The following is an 18992-nucleotide window of genomic DNA, read 5'->3' as shown; positions in this document are numbered from 1 at the left end:
GTAACGTTGACAAGCCCTGGATGACCGATACCATCAAGGCAGCTGTCAGAGAAAGACAGTCAGTGTTTCAGCAGCATGGAAAAAACGGACAGGTGGAAAAAGCTGCGAAACCACATCCAACGTCTCATTAGAAAGCAAAAGAAGAAACACTATGACAGGTGCATAGCAGACTTAAAGAAGACAAACCCCAGAGACTGGTGGCGTTTTGTTAACGATCAGTTAGGACGCACACAAAAGTCAAACGTGAAAACCACCTGGGCTGATGTGTCTGATAACCAAGTTGCAGACGTGTTGAATGACTATTTTGCAGAGGCGTGGTCGGACAGCAGCACCTTCACCCTGTTCCCTCTCCTCGCTAGTTCGGAAGAACTGTGCAATATAGGTCAAGTTAAAGTCATCTTGAAACACCTGCAACACAGAAAGGCGTGTGGACCGGACAACAATCCTAACTGGATCCTGAGTCTTTACTGTGAGGACTTAGCTCCTGTCATCAGCTACTTGATGAACCTTTCCTACAACGTTGGCACTATGCCGTCTTGTTGGAAAATGGCAAATGTCTGCCCTATCCCCAAGACGTCTGTTCCCACCAACAAGAAGGACTGGAGGCCCATCTCTCTCATCTCTTCCCTGGGGAAAGTTCAGGAAAGGCTTGTATTGAACAAATTCTTGCCCGTTATGACACCTTGGATCAAAGACCAGTACGCGTACATGCCGAAATGTTCTACAACGCTTGCACTCGTCAAAGCATATCAGACATGGCTATCGAACCTGGATAACAGAAACACATCTATGGTTCGTGTGTTGTTGGCAGACATGTCCAAAGCATTCGACAGAGTTGATCATGGAATCCTTCTTCAACTCCTGGCAGTCCGTGATACTCCATCTGCGATGCTGGCCTGGATACACAGCTACTTAACGGGCAGAAAACAACGCGTGGTCGCCAATGGCCAGCAGAGCAAGTGGTGTGACGTCACATCAGGAGTGCCGCAAGGGGGCGTTCTCTCCCCATATCTGTTTCTCGTGTACATGTCGTCTAGAGCAACTGTACATGCGACAACAAGCAACATCGGTTATGCAGATGACATCGGACTGTCTAGAACGCTTACATGTGACACTGTTGAAAGCGACACAACCATGCAAGAAGAAGCCACGCAACTAGACACCTGGGCAGACAAGAACAACATGATAATGAACAGTGACAAATCTTACGAGCTGAGAATGTGTTTCTCAAAAAACCCTCCTGCTCCACCTCCGCTCATCCTTGGAGGCAAAGAAGTCCCGGTTGTTGAGTGTGCCACATACCTGGGTTTCATACTACACCGCAGTCTTGGTTGGGACAGCCAAATTACTCACATGGCAAAGAAAGGCTCAACTCGTCTCCACTTTCTCCGCATGCTTAAGAAGGGCGGGATGCCACCGGAGGATCTGGAAACAGTCTACACTACTCTGATACGGCCAGTGTTAGAATACGCAAATGTAGTATACGTAGGCTGCAACACAAAGCAGAACAACACTCTTGAAGCAGTACAGAGGAGGGCAATGAAGATAATCTACAGCAACAGCATCCAGACAACCCCCCTCCCCACTCTTAAGGACAGACGGGAGTCAGCAGCAAAAACACTCTTTATGCAAATGAGGAATGTCAGCCACCCCCTGCACTCCATGGTTCCGAACGACAGACACCAGAACACCCGACGGTCCCTAAGGAACCAACAACACTTCTCCACACCAAAGTTCAGAACTGAGAGACTGAAAAACTATTTTCTATTTCAGGCAATAAGCCTCAGTAATCAGGATCTGTAACTGCCGTGTTTGAATGCCTCTGACACTTAACGGACAAACCCAAGAACTAAGTAATTTTTAACTGTAACCGTCTATGCCGTTTTTAATATGTATATGAATGTTCAATATGTACATGAATTTGTAACTTATTGTGCAATTCAGCGATGTCATGGCTGCTATGCAATTTGAATAAACAGTTATGAGTTGAGTTAACAAAAAAACATTATTACCGCGAGTTAAAGACATCCTTGATTGTAGCGGTTACTCACATTTTATACTCCGATAACGCACTTTGTGACCCCAAATATGTATATCCAGACATTCCTTCATAATAAGTACCAATACAGGTAAACTGAGATTTTATCAAACTTGTAAAACAGTATACACTAGAGAGAGGTAAACAGAACGTGCTGATTTTAGGTTGCGCTCGGCCATCAGCAAATTAGGAATTAGTGCTCACCCGCTAGAAGTAGAGAAAGTACGATATTAGGGATGTGTCAAAGAATTGGTAAATACTGTACGTCCAAAGCGGTGGAAGACGAAACAGATTTCAAATTTTCCAGTTAATCATGACGAAAGAACCGAATTGTTCAAACAAGTTACCACGAAATACCACTACTTTAACACATTTACGGATGAACAAAAAGCTAATTTCCTGTTGAAATCACAGAACCCACATATTCTAGAAAAAGTGCGACTTTTGGTCTTCCATTGCCTCCAAAAAGGAAGTCAAACCCAGCTTATTTATATATAGCCAACAGTCGCATTTAGTATTAGTAGCCTATTGTTCTAACAAAGTCAGTTACAGTTCACTGACACATGTATGTTTTTCCCTATTTTTCTACCATGTATTTGCAATTATCCCACGGGCATGAACTTGCAAAAATACATGGGTATCATTTTGTTGACATTAAGGACATGCAAACATATCTGAACTAGATTAATTTGACAATATACAATGTTAGGCAGTAGAGGGTTTTTTAAATCATAACAAATTGACGATGGTTTGAATATGTGTGTGTCTAGGTTGTAAACACAATTTACATAATCTATATTTCAGAGGGATACGGCCATGTATGGCAGATTCTGTATATAACGGATGGTCACTATTACGAAGTTTACACATGTCTCTACGATTTTCAAACTTGTTCTCTGTCATACATGTACAATGTAAGCTTCAACCTGAATACTTTTCATTAGAACATTCAGAACTAGAGATTAACAACAGAATGCTTTTTCTCTTCCCCTTACACTTTTTATTCTTTAAACTGATTTTAACACGTGCAAACAAATCATAAGAAAGCGGCGACGATGACGGTGATGATGAAATAAATGATATAGAATATATATACATAGATTAAGAACTATAATGGGTTGATTTTAAATGGATTATAAACGCTGTACTTATAACAGGCGCCTGGTGCAGTATAATGTATAATACTGCATGGGGCATGAAAGAAGGTGGTTTTTTAGTTTCAAAGCAAGGCAATACATTTAGAATAAAATTAGAAAAGTTGTTATAATCAATAACACGTATCGCACACTCGTTTGGGCGAGGGATGTTTGAACTAAGGTGTATGCAGTTTGTTGCTTTGTCGAGTTTGGCAAGCATGACATCGGAAATTTAGATTTAGGAAGCACTCAAACGTGCCTGGAAGATAATTAATGAAAAAATTGGAATAGGGAAATATCTACCTAATGATATCAATAATGTTTTTAAATCTTAAACTTCAAAAATATAGGTAGAGAATTGACATCAAGCTGGATTCAGTGGACATACGCCCATTTTTTAGAGCAGGATTAGAAGCTTCAGTGTAGTTTTGTCATAGATCAGATATGGGTATATTAGACTACTATATAGTAATAATGGCTTGTTGAGTAAGAAGATGTTTGATATTTACAATACTTCTAATAATGTTGACATTGTTTTAAATTACATGTCACAAAGCCTGGCATGTCCCCTTTTAAAATAGCTTTTAGGTCTTTTTGATACCGTCGGAAACCTCGGGACAATATGTAAACAAATTGTCAGTATTTTCTGAGCACTGAAAGAATCGGAATTCAGAAATGAATATGAAAAAAACACAAATTAATCAGCGAGCGGTTGTGAAGGGTAAGTGGATAAACTAGCAAACGTTCTGCCTCGGAACATTCGGACGCACGCCAGAGAAACATTATTCACCCTAGCCCGACGTAGATACGTTCATATTTATCATTACTGAGTAAACTAAATGTACTGATAAAAAATAGAAGACGTTAGTAGCAGCATGGATTCCATTCTGTATCGACAGATTTCGAGATAACTTGTCACAACACGCTGTATGTTATCGTAGCTACATCTACTGATCTGCAATAAGGTCAGTTTCCAGGGCCACAACAAGCCTGGGGATACGCGTGAGAGATGCCAGGTGTGACCTAAATTCAGCGTTTATCTTTTAGACAATATAATCCTAGGTGCATCTGGAGAGTACGTCTAATAGAGCAAGTACGAGATTTCGAACATACGCATATCTTCTCCGGAAGGAGTAAGCTCGTTACAGATTCATTTAGAGCGAGCTAAATTATGGGAATATGCAGTCTGCAAATATTTTCTAATTACAGGACATCGATCATCATAACTCAAACGTCAGATCAAAGAAGACAGGAGTCCGTGTTACTAGCGATTAAACTTATATAAAGGTCAACAGCTGTGAGGCACGGAATGCTTGAATAAGGCTTCCATTGTGTTAATTTAGTTCTGTCCACAAAAAGCACCAGTTTAACGTTTGCAAACGGTTGCTATAAATGTTGACACCAAAAGAAAAACTGCTTATTTGTTAATCTCAGTATTGATGGAGTTTTTCACAAAGTAATAACTTGAAGGGGAAAAGGTGCATGCTCATCTTTACAAGCTGTCCCCCCTCACACTAAAAACAACATCATCTAAACAAATTCAACTATAAAAATCTATAAAGCGGGTCGTACAACTGTGAAGCATTAACCAGATATTGACATGCTAGGGAAAGAATATATTATGTTAAAAAAAGAACATAGTGCGACAAAGCAATGGATGAGTTACACTCACAAGACGTGGTCCAAGTGTATGGGAGATAAAGATTGCGGGATGCGTTGAATCTGTAGTAGATGGCTTTGCCTTGTTTATATTTACACGCTATGATATTATACAGATTAGCTGCTCGATTTCCAATACAACGGAGATCACGAGTCAACACATTTAAGATAGTGACAAGCCTGGCGATGTATGTGTGGCTCAACACTGAAGTCTTAGATCTAATAAGAGCTAGCATAAAGGATCTAGGACTTCTTGTGGGTCTAGTGGTAAGAGAAAAATATTTCTCTGTCCTTAACAAATAATACTGTATACTATCTCTGGCGGAAACGTAAGCGGTAACACTTGTTGTGTTGCTTGTATTTTCTTGTTGGCTAGGTGGCTAGTTTGACGTCCTGAAATGAACTTGTCGTTGCGCCCCTTAAATTAGAGTGTTTGCTTTTCAACAACTGCATCATGACTATTTTTCGCAAGACCTTAACCACATACATTTCTTGAGCAGAACATGCAAACACTTTATATTTCTCTTCCATGCAAAAATGTACTGCTTCATGTTAGCCATCTCATAAATTAACCAGCCAAAGTAACTTTTACTTATAAATAAACCGTCCCGAAATTCATTTATCTTTTTTTCTTACACTTGGACATACACAAAGATGCAAGACTCGAGACTTTGAAGCTACATAGCTTTGCTTTCTTTAATTTCAAACTGTGATATTTGTCCTACAATGTTATTACATGCATGCAATTACAATCAAGGACGTTGGCTTAACTCACATGAAAATTGAAGCTCTACTTGCAAAAAAACTATCCATGTCGAGTCTCTACTGTGATACTGGATACTATTCATCGCTGGCAATTAAATTGGAATTGGATTGGAATGTTTTCCAGTGTTATCTGCTGTCCTCATTCCCATGCAATTTCTCATGGACCAAGTTCTGCTTCCTTCTCCATGAGGGGTCCCATCTGGAGGGCAGACACAGGAGAGTGAGAGTTGACATTTCAAAATTGAGTGGAAACATTGATGAAAGATTTTAAAGATTAATCAGTCACTTCTTGATTGAAAAAAAAAAAATGTAGATGCGCACACACTGCTGCTCTTGGCCGAAGAACTAGCAACGGACACCATCTTTTATGTACACGGCCTCGTGAGTCAGCAGAAAATAAGCCTATTTCAATTTCTTAGCACGTGCAAGCGTACCTGTTGTGTCCAGAACAACATCTGTGGGGAAATAGGCCCTTGCCTCATATAACCATATCAGGGATTATCTTAGATGCCCGTGTTTGACCTATGTCCACACCTACATGTTATTTTAGTGTCAGAAGAAAACAGATCTCACCTGTTGTATATGCCATGATCATAATATTCAGCCAATCTCATCTGAAAAGTAATAGACAAATTGTATTCAATATTTAATAGATTTATCATTATCGAGTGTATCAGTGGACACCTTTTGATTAAAAAGTTATTCTAAACGATTTTCAATGGAAAATGGTAATGAAAATGACAGAAATCTAAATACAACATGTACAAGTATTTTGCTGGCAAATGATAAAAAACAAAAACTGATAAGATCAATTACACATTGACATTAAGCTTAAATAGACTTAAAAAAATTAAAACGAACTTTCATGCGGAAAATGTTTCTAGTAAGTCCGAAACAAATCATTTGTACCTAAAACAACAAACCTCGGAGTAGGTGCACAGTGGTTAGAAATTGAAAACGGTCTACACAATGATATGCCAGCTTGTGGTTGTAAGGGATTTGTTAAGATATGAAAGTTTTAATTTTGAAGATCTGTATCACGTTTTCAAAACCTCAATAATCAAAAGAACCAGTAAATAAGTAAGTTATGGCACAGGATATCCCCCAATCCTATTATTAGTAACTAAACCACATCCGAGAGTGGAGAAGTCAGAAGTTTGTAACATCATAGATATACCTAGTTCACCATAAATCCTGTTCACGGTACGGTGGCAGCCGCTGCCATAGAAAACATGATCTGCAGAGGACATCCATAATTCAACTATGTTCGGTCTCCTTCCAAGCGGTAATAATCGAGGTAATTTTTCTCTGGGCAATAGAATGGGGCACCCGACAGGGGTTTTGTACAGCGTTATGCACATATGGCTTTCAACTTCGTACAGCCCTTTCCTAACATATGATGATTTTTGAACTCAATATTTCTAACATGTTTTGAATTTTGATAGCCAGCCGAAGAAAAAAAAGGCACGAAATCGCCGAGGCTTGGCTCGGCTAAACAGGCTGGGTGAGGGGACTGACATGGTTCCGCGCACCAGGCCTGTCTTGCCGGCTGTAATAATTAGAGCTTGGATATACGTAGGCTAACGTTTTTAACAGACATACAAAAAGTAACACTACAGAATAATATTAGGAACTAGAGTATTTTGAGTTACGCTCTGTAATTCTCAAAATTAGAATTATTGCCAACGTCAGTGAAATAGAGTAAGAGCGGTACAAAAAAGTGTCCTGTGTCCAAAAGACCACCAATTTCCAACCTAATACGTTTATAGAGAAAAGGAAACTACTTTTCCTTAAAATCGCACTACACACACATCACAAAAAAAACTGTCCCCAAAACAAAAGCAAAGGCCAACAAGTATGAATTTAGATTCAGCTTTTAAACTAGAGAAGTAACATATTTTGTTGTTCTCCAATGCTTGCTCATCGATCTCATGCTACTTTGATTTAGCCAAGGGACTTGCAATAAGCTTCAATTCTGCTAAAGGTAATCTGTACTTCACACTAATCATCACATTATGAAAATCATTCGATAGGTTTATTGTGAAATGCTATTTGTGAACAGAAATGTGTCTCCCGGCAGTCTGTACTTTGGTATTCAGACGTGAATAACGTTTAAAAACGAATATGTATTCGACGTATTCTGAGCGTCCTTGCAGCAAAATTTTACTTTGAATTTTTTTTTACCTAAAACAGACAGCCTTAAATGTGTGCACCTCCATACTCAGTAATGTCCTTTTCCCCGTATAATCGATATGAAAACATCTGCGCATGCTAGGGTATAAACATATTTTGCAGATTTAGACGACTGATAAAACTAAACTATCTACTTAGCTACCAATAGCATGAATATCTGTTAGTTTTAAAATTCATACTTCTGAGATGTGAATGGTTTCTTTTTCAGTCGCCGGTATGCCCAGGAGTTCATTGCAATGTTGATATTTAAATTAAGGCGTTAGATATTCAAATATCGGATTTTTTTTCTCAGTTTTATGACTTCAAATGAAAACGATTACAAGTAAAATAGTTCACAATGTTCATGATTTCCAAGTAGTGATTTACATTACATGTTCTGCCTCAAATTGAACTTGATGTATTATACATAATAGATTAGAAAATTATTATCCGTCAAAAAATTAATTGTCCTGAGATATTTTCTAATAGAATGTAAATTTGAAATAGATCTACTACAGTATCAGCAAAATGTTCCTATTCTGTCAATAGTAATTGTTCTAAACACGTTTCGATATAAAGAACATAAGCCAATATAGGCAAAATGATATCAACAAAACCATCTACTTGGATCGCACTTGACCTATAAGCCGTTGGCTTAACTTGGAGTCCTGATGTGACACGTTTCGAATCCACGATTCTTTTTCCCATTTGTATTATATCATTATTTGAACCAAAACAGACTCTTAACTCAGTACCAGTCGTTCAGGAAGAAACACTCCTGTGAGACAGCACTTCACTCAGTGATCGAAGATTGGTTAAGCTCCATCAATGCAATGGAATTAACCGGGGTTGTCTTTTGCGACATATCTCGAGCATTTGACACGCTTGATCACAGCGAAGTTTTGCAAAAACTTCAACATATGGCATGCAATTGGTTCCAGTCGTATTTGAGTGGGAGGATGCAACGTACATGCATAAACTTATTGTTATCCACAGCACTCAGTGTCATCTGTGGAGTGCCTCAGGGATCAATTTTGGGCCAACTTATTTTCATATTAATAACATACACAACTGCCTACAGTTCTGTAAGATAGCCAGAAACTGCAGAGACTTCAAAGTAGAGCTGGGCGTGTGGTTCTGAGATGCAATCGCTACACGTCTTCTGCGACCGTCTTGCACACACTTGGGTGGACCCCAGTAGCCGACGTACACAAGAGAAACAAAGCCACACGAGTCTTTAAGGCACTCAATGGCATAACGCCTTTTCCTTGGCAAGTCTCTTCTGGCGCTGTACCTCCTTGTCTGCGAGGCTACCGGCACGTGAACGGTCTTGGCGGTGGAGGGGTAATGTAGGCACCAGCGACTCCGGTGAATGGCTAGGCCTCTTTTTGTTGAAAAGTCGCTTGTGCAATCTGGGCATCAAGCGTCATCAAATGAGCATAATTTATGAATACTTAATCAGGAAAATTGCATTAGATTACATGGGATCTTAATGATGTAGGAGAGCAAATGTGGTAGATCAAGAAAGCCTTGAAACCTAATTGTTTGAGCCGAAATTAGTGAATTTTGTAATATATGCCTGTCAGAAACTCGTTGCCATGGCAACACAAAAAATCATAAACTTATACTATTACTGAAAAATTGTTGTCGTGGTGTTCACATCGGTGGAGGCTTGGCTAAGATAGTCACCACAAACACAAGTTACTATATCAATTAACTTTTGAAATGTAGTCAGATAACGAATCGATGTATTCCTATACCGTGAAGAAGTTAGCTTTATTTAGCCCAGAATATAAATGACAACACTGGCTTACCATGCTCTATTTATTAGTATCGGTATAAGTGAAGACATTGGTTGGCAGTTAATATCCAATTCTACCTTACAAATTCTACAGAGCTCCAGTCTATATACTGGCTTTTAGAATACCATGTAGACACAACAACTACAAGTCATATTTCTAGACATACAACAACCAAACATTGGAATTCAACTGCGAGGAGGGAATTTCCAAGTTGCAAATATAGGTACAGTTACACTTTGAAACGACTTTGACAGGCTGATTTGAACGTTGATATTTGAACACAAGGTTGATTTTCTTAAAACTGAAAGTTGTTTTGATTATGTAGCTTTGTTACAATCATTCTGCATCATATTGTATGGTTTTATAAAACCAGTAGAAAAAAAATATTTGAATCGTTCACCAGTATTATACTAATCTTCTCCTGGCATTGTTTCAAGCCAGAGACAGTCTAGGATTTTTATGTGTTTATGTAGTTATGGCGGTCAATCAGCCTTTCAAACTGCAGCAAGGCAACAGCAGGAAGCACTTTCTGAATTAGTTGATGGTTCTGGCCCCAGAGTCCAGATTAAAACGAAAAGGTCTTAACATAATAGTCAAAATTTTTTATACTTAAGTGGAGGTCAACATGCCATTTTCTACCTAAAATTGAGCTTTATGTATTATACATGATATATTAGAGAAATTAACTATCTGTCAAAAAATCAATAGTCCTTAGTGATTTTCTAATTGTAAATCTTAAATAGATCTACTACAGTAGAGTCAATTCCACATTACCGTGTGGGTGTTTGTTTCCTTTTATTCTAACATTTGCAAAACTTTTGTAACAATCTAATGGAGATAGGTAACTGTTCAGATCTATTTTCAACATTTAGTTGATGTTCTAAATAGTTTCTGCTGTGTTCCAATATGTTAGACAAATTTCTAAAATTGCACATGTTATTTGTATTCCTTTCGAAAATGTTGCAACATAGATTCATCATTTGTTCCTACATGTTCCAACTTACTATCTAAAATTGTTATCTAAATTCATATTTTGTTGCGTCTAGACAACCCCTGTTCAAGAAACATGATCTGTTCATACATCTACACATGTACAAAGAAGCGAGAATAAGTGACTCTACTGGATTAGCTTAGCTCATCACTTTCGTCTACCATGTAACGTTACGTTTAACTTCATGCTGTATTTATTTTACTGTGTATGTCACTTAATGTTAGTTAGGTTTATGTTAAACGACCTGTATCTAGCCCCTCGGGGCACGAATGTACAATAAAGGTCTTTATTCATTCATTACAAGAAAAAGACTTTATAAAAATCCTCAAATTTGATGTAATTCAGTTTCGAACTCCTAGTTCGAACGATGGGACCAAAGGTGGCCCTCTTTTTTCACCACGCTGGGGATCAGGCGAAGGTTGCAAAGTTCAACTGGTGTTTGGGAAAGTTCATAAACCTAACTGCTCAAGCCTTGCCGCCGTAAAAACAAAACTTTCTGAAACCTTTAAAAAAAAGACTGACATTATTTAGAAACCACAGAATGTGGGATTCACGCCTCCGCGCGCTGCCTCCGAAACGTATCCACGCACTGTCTTCCACATGCCTCCGAGATGTGTCCCAGTTGTGTCGCTACAGGCTTTCGTACGTTTCATCCACCCAAACACTATCTACCTACCAACATTCCTGAATATCAATGATGCGTGAAACCTGTCAAACGGGTATAGTCGAAGCCTTTTACAATAATCTATAGGCTGGGGGCACAAGTCGGGGTGTTGACAATTTCTTAAGAGCTGTCTGTTGCCCTCCAACCCAATACCGGGCCCATCCTGTATGTGCCCGTCTGGCTACAATATGACAAAGACTCCTAACTGATACAATCTAGCCGTGTTATGAAAGGGGATTATATATTATGCTGGCAAATGTTTCAAAAAGTGTTACTCAAGTCATATGGGCATACTTCATAGGCATCGCCATACCTGGGTCCCCAGAAACTGCGAAATGGAACGAATTGGAACGAAATGGAACGATATGATACAAGATGACATATGTAACATTATGAAATGAAATACCAGTACCGCTCGCTTCTGTATTTTAAATGCTTCCTGTTCCGGTCTACTGTGAATGTTACAACGTTCCGTATATTTGGCTATCTACCGGTATATCATTTCATAATGTTACATTTGAAAGGAAATATATGTTGTTTTGTTCCTTAGTTGCCACTCATTGTTAGTTTCAACTAGTTTTCAGTCGAAACATCGTGGCGAGTTTACTTTGATTACAGTTAGGGTTTGGCTTCTACCATTATCTATAGTATGGTGGTACTCATTAGAAAAGTGGATCTGTGCTTATTTCTTTCATAAATCTAGTATAATTTGGATTTTACATCATTGCATATCTGTATCAATTCGTTTTGAAGGTTTTGATAATGAAATTACTCTCAGCGATTTGGTATTACAAAATATATTCACCGTATTTAACCTTAATAACAGTGATATCGTCCGCTGAACTCTGATGACCTTTGTTTGCATGCTGCGACGCCATCTTGGAACAATGCGGAAATTTGATTTAGATCTTTTATTTACTGGCGGACAACGTAAGTTCAGCCCGGATAATTACATTTTCGAGAACTTGGACAGGTGACCGCTATAGACTAATTCCTAATGCTTATATCAATGAGGAAAGTCGAAGGGACCGACTAAAAATTGACTACTGTGGCCAGGTTTGACTGTATGTTGTTTAAGTTCGTTCCATTTCGTTCCATTTCGTTCCATTTCGGACGTTCGGGGGACCGCCATACCTAATCGCAGGTCAGTGGGTTTCATAGGAGCCCAAAATATACATTTTTGTATGAAAATTGCCAAAAATCCACGAAAAAAAATCATTTCAGGTACAGAGTGAACGACAAAGGTGTGAATGAGGTTTTGTGAACATGTGTTTTTTTGGTGCGAACTTTCAATCATTTGTTCCAAAGTTGTCAAGTGTAAGTATTGAAAAGTATTGGAATTGGTACTAAAGAGTGCATTAAATTCTATGGGCATATGTCCTAGGCATCCCTGTTGACCATGAATTTTACTAATAAGATTAATTTATAATTCATATGACGCATGGAGTTGCATCAAATTGTATTTTCTTTTCTTAAAAAAGAGATTCCAGATAATTCAGCTGTACAAAAAGTTTCATAAACTCTCCACCTCACCGGACGCCAGTAGCGTGTGGTTATAATCAGTGTTGCCCCATAATGAATTTAGATCTTTATTGTACATTTTTGCCCCACTAGGCTAAGCACAGGTCACATGTTAACAACCATGTACATATACATGTGTATATATAAACATGTAGTATACTCTAGTTCTTTCGACTCCCTCTCGCTTCCTGGTGATTATATAAATGTAGGAGGCTGTATGATTAGTTACAGTTGGTTTATCGAATAAATGGTGTTACGTCGTTTTTGGGGTACACGTACGCGGGCGTGCAACAAGGAAGCATCCTGGGCCCTCTGTTATTCCTGATATATAAAAAAATGACATCAATGATTTACCGTGCACGTCTAGCATGAATTGCTTTGCTGATGGCACCCCCTTGTCAAGTTCTAGACCAACGTCTAAGGAAATAGTCAGCATTACTAATTCCGACCACCAACTTGTTTCTGACTGATTCGATGTCTGAGGCCTTGAACTGTATCCAGACTAATACAAAAGTCCGCACAGAGCAGAATAGAGTTTTCCCCTATCTACATCTCAGGTCACCTCATTCAACAGGTCCCGTTCTACTCTCATCTTGGTGTTACCTTACATCAGGCCTTGGGCTGGACTGAGCACGCACATATTCTATCTACTAAGGCCATGCAAGTTCTTTGACATCTCTAAAGGTTATGAGGCAAGTTATCCCTGGTTGAACTGGAATCAGCTTACATTACGCTGGTTCGGCCTAAGCTGAAATATGCCTCCATTATCTTTAGCAATATGAGTGTTGCAGCCTCTAGGGACCTCAAACGTGTGCAATACCACACAGGTGAATTCAATTCAATTTTTATTGTAACAAACTGGCTGACACATAACATGTGATATTCTTACAAAATTCAAGTTACACACACAATTATCACTTCTCTAAACAATAATCTCACAGAATTTACAAAGGGCAGGGGTTACCACCGATACAAGCATTGTTAGCGTCATCCCAATCTTCAAAGGAAGGGACTCAAATTTTTTTTAACAACTACTGACCAATCTCAGTCTTGCCCGACGTGTCAATACTTGTAGCTTGTCTAAAATTGAATGAATAAATGTTGTTACACTTATCATTTTCTATATAAAGGACAACTAGAGTTCCACAGCCCCATACCTTCGTGCACTGATGTTTTGCCTTTTCCAGTGGCATATCATAAACGTGTCCAATCAATTATTGAAATAAGAACCTTATTTGCATGGATTATGTCAGTTGAGCATCTTCTCTACTCAAATATAGAAGTATGAAAGTCATAACTTAGCAAAGAAGGCAATTGTAGCATATCATTGTAAATTATGTAAATGTCATCTATGTTTCATAATGTCCACATCTACTACCTAATGCCGCAATAATGATATCCCTATCATTTACCATAATGGCATTATACAAGAGTCCATTCCGAGTCACCGCAAGGGTTGTTATTGTCATAATTTACAACTGTTTTTAATTCTTTGTAATTATTTGTCTACGAGATTTCATACTTTGGAAATATTGAGGATGTCATTTGAACTTTATAATTATTTGCCTGGTTGTGTTAAACTTTGGAAATATTAATGATACGTAATATGATATTTATAATAGTTTCTAGATAATGGTTACAGCATTCTACTATTTTCTACCATTTTTACAACTATCTAGAACATTGTATAAATGGGTCAGTGGGCTGTGAAGAAAGCAATTCACACATCTTGCTTGGCCACCATGCATAGATGGCTTGCACAAAGGACCTAATAGTTTCCAGCAGTGACATCTAAAAATACACAGGGTAGACAATAGGGCTGGATTAGCACCAAATTTTATGGCAATCACCAAAATCCAAGCTTTGCCTATATTTCTCTATATTTCGAAATTTAGAAGAATCACATAGATATTTGCAAATTCTTCTAAAAAAAATATGTTTGTGCAGTCTCTTTCAAAATGTTTTTAAATCATCTAATTGGATTCAAATAAATTCAGATTCTTATATTGAATTGTTTGGAAAAAATTAGAATCATTGCGACTTAGATATTCTTTTATTCAAATTTATTCAAAATAATTACACATATCATGTAAAACCCTTGTGGTGACTTGGAATGGACTATTTCCATTGACTATATAAATTAGGTATTCATTCGCAATGTCGCCTAATTGATATCTATCGATATTACTCTCTTCTTTGTTTCATATCTCACGTGTTTTTAAAGTCCTATTATTGAATCCAACTAATTTATCAACAAAACTCATTAGGTATGAAAAGTAGCTAGCGATTAGAATAATTAGCATACGATCTTGTCAATCATCACTTAAGCTATCTACACACTAAATATCATTACGATTTGCCAATACCTTCTTGAGTCATTCCCTTTCAAAGTTTCAAACAAAATCGGCTCCTGCAATTCCAAATGCAGTTCCAATGACTTACAATCCAGCCAGGCATTCTTGAGTTTAAACACACACACACACACACGTGCACACACACACACACACACACACACACACACACACACACACACACACACAAACACACAAACACACACACACACAGATTCAAACACACGTACACACACACACACACACACACGCAGAAACAGACGCACAACACACGCGAACGCTGACAAAAACCTAACCTCGGCGAAGGTTTAAATGTTTGCACAAGGGTGTACGAACTTGTCTTACCTTACGGCAACTAGTAGACAGAGTATCCACAGCCACACCAGGGACAACGTTATGGCCCTCTACCATTATTGACTTACATTAATGATCTGCCAGAAGTTTCTTCAATGCTTAGTTTGCGAATCAGAAATCGTGCAAAATAGGAACATATTTTTGAGCTAATAAACCATCAATGAATATTTAAAGGCAATTTTTAGGGAGCGGGGTAGTTACATGTTACCTTGAAACGACCACCCGACTTTATTTTGTAAATCATAATTAACTTCTACCCAAATATTATACCCGACAAAGAAGTAAATCCATATTTCTCTTTTTCGCACACCATTTTCAGTCATCCGTTAATCAAAAATGAGTCACAAGTTTCAAATGTCTCTAGACAAATATACGACACCCCTTTTATTTGCTTATGTCTAAAAGTGACTCGTAATCTCGTAAGCCACACTTGTTTCAAGTAATAACGTCATTTGTTCAATATTCATTTTTATTCATTCTATTATCTGATCATCCTTACTACATCGTTATTATTTACTATGTATTACTTGAAGCACTTTATTATTATATTTCTATCGGTAATCACGATTATGACCAATTTGAACAAGTAAATAGGAGGAGTTCCCAAAAAAGCTACATACCATTTTCCTGCAGTCGCACCTGCTTTAAAACTTTTTATCGTATTGTGTCATTCTTAGTTGTGTAGATGAACACATAGAAAATTTAAAATAATTAGTGTTAATATGGGTAAGCAAGTAAGCATTATATATAGAGCATTATTATTACTATAAAGGGGGAGCGGATCACCACAGTATATGTCCAAACGTGTAGAGATAAAGATGTTTATAAAGTCTACTAAAAAGAAACTGCGATGATACTTTTGATTTTATAGGCTTTTTAAGTTAGGAACTTATCACCTCTTGTTTCACGTGTTTACCTTTCATTGCAAATTTGTATAAGTTTAATCCCGCTGACTTTTACAATCTATAGATTCTATAGCCATTTCATAATGTCCTTCTTAGAACTGTGAGTATGAAAAATGAATGGTTGCTTAACTCATCATCGTAAATAAATGATTAAAAAAGAGTACACGTATTTCCAGATTAGTTCGTCTTCGGAATTCGAACAAGCAGAAGATTGATAACAATCTACGTTCATCAAGTTACGTTTACTTCACATGACCTCTTATCAAACAAGTTTACCTATCCTTGAACATTTGTATGAAACTAGTTTTAACCCGCTGATTTTTACAACAAAGAAATGTTACAGCCATGTTCGAATGCTCTTCTCAGAACTGTGAATATGAAAAAATCAACAAAAGTTTTCTGTTGACAATTCGATGTTTCCATCCAATCTGATCAGATGTAACTTGGTTAGTACATCTTAACCCCCCCCCCTGTTGTTACTTATTTGTGTTCTTCTGTCATATCGTTCAGAATTAGCTCAACATCGTAAATGAACGAAGCGGTACCATTATGGATTGTTGAAGCCCCACTGTGTAACATTTTGGCGCAAAAATTAAAAATATTCTCGTGAACAAATCTGAATGTGAATGGCAGGTACTGACATGTACAACCCCTTTTTAGCATATTTTCTTCATTATTCTGTCTATTGTTGGTGTTTGTGAACTGTGCAAAAACAAAACAAAAACTCCCGGACACAACCTCAATAGTACAACACTACATACAACATCCCAGTGCACTGGAGGACCCCTATGGTGGTCTAATCACTAAGGCACACTTTACTCTGTCAGATGTCACGAAGCTCTCCTTCTTTGGAAACACTCATATTTTTTCCAAGAGGGTAGAATACAGCTATTAATTTATTCTAGAGAGTATAATTTGAAGGGTATGAATAAAGTGTGGTTATTTTCCCTTGAAAACTGCAAGAACTCTGGTAAGGATGACTTTTTACAGAAACTGGTAAACTGTAAACAGGCACCCCACTGGGCAGTCAGAGTGATAAGAAGTACAGAAGCCGTGGCCAGCCACGTGTGGCCATGTGTTGGTTTCACACTGTGTGTGTGTTTTGAATGGAGGATAACAGTTTTTTAAAGTTGTTTTTATGGTGCAGTTATGTTGTAACCTCCCTCCTTGAATATCGTCAAGCAATTTTATAGAGTTGATCAAATTTTCTATGCAAAGAAACGGTAGGAAAATCTACTTTCTGTATTGCCCTAAAACTACATAGTGGGGCTGTAAAACGTAACTCACCATCTAAAAATCAACAAAGCAGAGTACAAGTGTCCCCAGAGTTAGTTCGTCATTGTAAATCGAACAATCAGAACCCTGAGAAAATCTAGGTACATTTAGCGCAGCCTTAATACGCTCACATTATTCGAGACTTTGAAGATACCTACGTATCTCGGTACAGACTATATTTGTGACTTTGCGTTTTACTCTAATCAAATTGTAGGAGAACAACTCACCTCGGAAAAAGGTATTCCAAACTGTGAAACAAGCGCAACAGTTTGTTACGTGACGATGTGCAGAAAGACTACTGTAAAGTGACACTTGTTGACCTTTTGCCGCTGTGACGCTGCGTTTATGCCACCGACCGTCCTAAAAGTATGCCACGTTATTCAACCGTTAAGAAGTTATCTGCTCACATAAATGGCTGACATAGTCACACTGCTTTATGTTCAAAAACCTAGTCAAGAAATGAAAATGGAACGCATATTTGCATGAGATGACATTAGTAGGTTTCAAACAGGCATGATATTTTAAGGCAAAGTGTGCAAAGGTTTAAAATGAGGTCACACCAACTGTCTGAATTGACAGTTATTATGATTTTTTTTATTCTTGAGGGAAGGTCAGTGCACATTGACATTTCACGATAGCGCCGGTCACCTACAGAGCGCGTGTTGCATGAACTGTAAACTATATCAAGAGATAAGCAAAATACTTTTCATAAGTACCTATATAGCAGCTAAGCACAAAGCGCAACATGTTATCGAGGGCACATTTACCAATAAGTTTCCCGTGGAACAAAAGAACGTCCATAATCTGATACGATCTCTTTCATCACGCCGACAAATCAGCACAGGTGGCTGTTTCTCACGGAAGAAGAGGTCGTCCTTTGTCTGATAAGATCTCTTTAATTACACACCTGGCGCCATGACGCCGACAAAGGACATATGGTTTTTGTTCTTGCCAGAAAAGAGAGAGTTCTGCCGACGGTGAGGTCACTATAAGTCACAAGCCTTAAGCCAGACCCTATAAATCATCCCAGGTGGGAGTTTCCAATGGCACAAAAGATCTGTCCCTGTCCATGAGTGAAGGCCACCTCGGATACACAACATTTCTTCACATCTACTAGATAAGTTAAGTAGGCAATCATAGACAAACTCTTTGCTGTGACATGAGCAACATGCATGTGCATTGAGTGCATGTAAAATTCCTGTTTGTGATCATTTGAAACTTGAACATCGCAATATATGCTGATAACGAATCGCAAGATGGCTTCGCGTAGTTTCAAAGCTTGCTGCGCTTGCTACGTTTCCAAAACTATAAGAAACACAATACGAGTAAGTTAAGTAAATCATTGCACAGAATCCCACA

General features: G+C 38.1%; 1 long non-coding RNA gene across 2 annotated transcripts; it reads right to left on the bottom strand.

The window, feature by feature from the left end:
* Positions 1–5503: 5503 nt before the first annotated feature.
* On the bottom strand, positions 5504–18602 carry LOC136435799 (uncharacterized). Of its 2 annotated transcripts, XR_010755922.1 has the most exons (4): positions 18401–18602; positions 17861–17993; positions 6172–6212; positions 5504–5797 (listed from the first exon to the last, which is right to left on the bottom strand). It is a non-coding gene; the product is annotated as an uncharacterized lncRNA (long non-coding RNA). The 2 variants fall into 2 exon arrangements; XR_010755921.1 differs by lacking the exon at positions 18401–18602 and having other exon boundaries at positions 17861–18167.
* Between the last annotated feature and the right edge of the window lie 390 nt (positions 18603–18992).

Source organism: Branchiostoma lanceolatum, chromosome 5 (assembly GCF_035083965.1).
Source record: "Branchiostoma lanceolatum isolate klBraLanc5 chromosome 5, klBraLanc5.hap2, whole genome shotgun sequence".
In the NCBI taxonomy this organism is placed as follows: Eukaryota; Metazoa; Chordata; class Leptocardii; order Amphioxiformes; family Branchiostomatidae; genus Branchiostoma; species Branchiostoma lanceolatum.
Note: the sequence above shows the minus strand (reverse complement) of the source record. Positions and strands in the feature narration are given on the sequence as shown.